Raw genomic sequence first — 2,428 nt, forward strand, 5'->3', positions numbered from 1 at the left:
TGTTCTGCAGACGCTCGCGCCCGGCTGGAGGAGGGGCGACACCGTGCTGCCCTGGCCCTGTGGGGCCCAGCCCCCGAGGGTCCCCGCGAGCGGACGCGGTCGTGCCGGGCAAACTCTACGTGCCCTAAATTTTGTCATCTGCACACGCATCACACACATTAGTTTAACCCCTTTCCCTTCTAGGTCCCCAAGAGCCTAACCTGCCCGGCGGACGCGCGGCTGCGTTAACCTGCCCCGTCCCGTCTGGAGAGGGAGGGGAGAGTCGCGCCTGGTGGTAAGACTGGGCTACTGGGGAAGGAGTGCGTGTCTCCAGGTCCAGAAATGCGCCTGTCAGGGTGCTCTGTGTGTGTGTGTGTTTGGGGGGGGAGGGGGACACAAGTTTCCCACCCGCTTTAGGCTGAGGCCCTGTAAGCGGGACTGTGTTCTAGTCCACGGAAAAAGCGCGCGGCCTGTGACACATCAGGTGCCAGGCCGCCGGAGGACAGAAGGGGGCGCTGCCGGGCCAGTGCGGAGGCTGCAGCCGCCCTCTGCAGAATGCACCCTTGGTTGGGTCTGGCGAGCTGCCCGCGTAGTGGAGTAGTGTTAGGGCTCCCAAGTAGAAAGAACCTGCTCCCTACGTAGGTGTCGGTTGTACTTAAGAGCATCATTTGGTCGCTGGCGTATTCGCAGAACCCCTAACCCACAATAAGGTGGTTCAGGAAACGCAACCAGAACCGGTTCCATTCGGTATCCAGCAACTACGTGCATACAAGTCCACAGAGGCATGTAGTAGGGTGGAAGGACCACGCTAGGGATCTGGAGGTCACACATCCAGGTCAAGTTTTAACTAGCTGTGATTCCAGGTACATTGTGATGTTATAAAAAGGAAAAGATTTGGCCTGGATGATTATGAGGTCCTCAATTAGACCACTCTCTGTAGGTGTGTTACAGTGACAAATCCAAATAGCAAAGCCATCTGGAATATCTTTTTTTCTTTTGGAGGCAAAGGCCTATGCAAATATGCACACGCTTCTGAAAGGTGACTAGATCGACAGTGTTTAAGATATCCAATATTTTTACTGGTAGACAAGGGAAGCTGGTTATGTAGAAAATCCTATTTTAATCCTTTCATAAAGATAAGAATCTTAGATCTTAGGGAAACTTGGCTTATTTTCACAAATATGCACATTCTGGGTTCCACTGCTTATAGAGGACCCGGTACTGGGAGCACGTGCTGTTAGAGGTAAAACACGGGTGCTGACCTGCCCTGGGATCCGTGCAGTACAATCCCAGCTCTCTGCATAGCAGTGTACTGGGAGCACTGTGCTTTCGTTTAAATTTTTTTTTTTAAACAAAAGCAATTACAGAAAAGTGCAAATTTAACGTGTGACATTTAACATTTTGCCGTGGCAGGCAGCCTCCACTTAAATGGGGCCTTTCTGCAGAACAACAGGAGCCAAAAGGCCTTGTGTCATGGAGTAATGTAAGACACAATCTGGGCTGCAAACGCACAATGAATCGGGAAGGATTTATGTAATTAATTGACCAGTCTTAACCTGTTATCGTGATGTAAGGAATTTGGAACTCATTAATTTGGGCTCTGACAGATTTCATATTAGAGCTGGCAAATATGGATTGAACCTCTTATTCTTGTAGCAGCTGGAATTTCCATGACAGTGAGGCTTAGTGAAGAAGACCTATTGCTGGAGTCAAACTGCCTCTTGCTAATCAGTAGCCCTGCTCTGTATTAAAGGGATAATGAAAGAAAAAAAAAAAAAAAGGAAAAAGCATGTTACCTAGGTGGGGGAGTGGAAGGGACTTGTGTTCATTCTGCTAGTATGTGGGTTGAGCTCAAGCATTTGTAGCTGAACCAAACATTAATTGCAATCATAGAGTTAGGTGATTTCTCAATACCTTGAGAGAAGAGAAGGTAGAATGGTGTCAGGGTCAGGTTTGATATTATCCAAGTTAAAGAGGGATTAAAAGACAGAGCCTCTGAATTTCATCTGTGTGCACATAGAGATTGTATGAAGAAGGAGATAGAAGTCTTATGAGGGGCAAATGGGAGTTTTTTTGGTAATGTCATATTCATAAATGAGCAGTTCAGAGCCCTGAAGAAAAGATTGCCTTTCTCAGGAGCCACTTCCTGACTCCTGGTGAGAGCGCCCTAGTGGACCCCATGAAACCCAGAACTCACATAATGAGCATTTAGTTGATAATTTAATCTGTGTCCTCTTCAAATTTTATGATGTTTACTGAATCACCCATTTGGAAATGTCCAGTTTCTTCTTTGAGATTGTAAATAAACTCAGTAAAAGTTTAACTTTCATTTTTTTTCCACCCTTGACAATCAGAAAATTGCTAGGTTCAAAAAAGGTCCCAGAGATTAAACAAAATGGTTTTTCTTTTTCCTTCACAATAGTCTTCCCTTATTGCTGTACTATGTGAT

The sequence above is a fragment of the Colobus angolensis genome, unplaced genomic scaffold (assembly GCF_000951035.1).
Source record: "Colobus angolensis palliatus isolate OR3802 unplaced genomic scaffold, Cang.pa_1.0 Scaffold175, whole genome shotgun sequence".
Lineage (NCBI taxonomy): Eukaryota > Metazoa > Chordata > Mammalia > Primates > Cercopithecidae > Colobus > Colobus angolensis.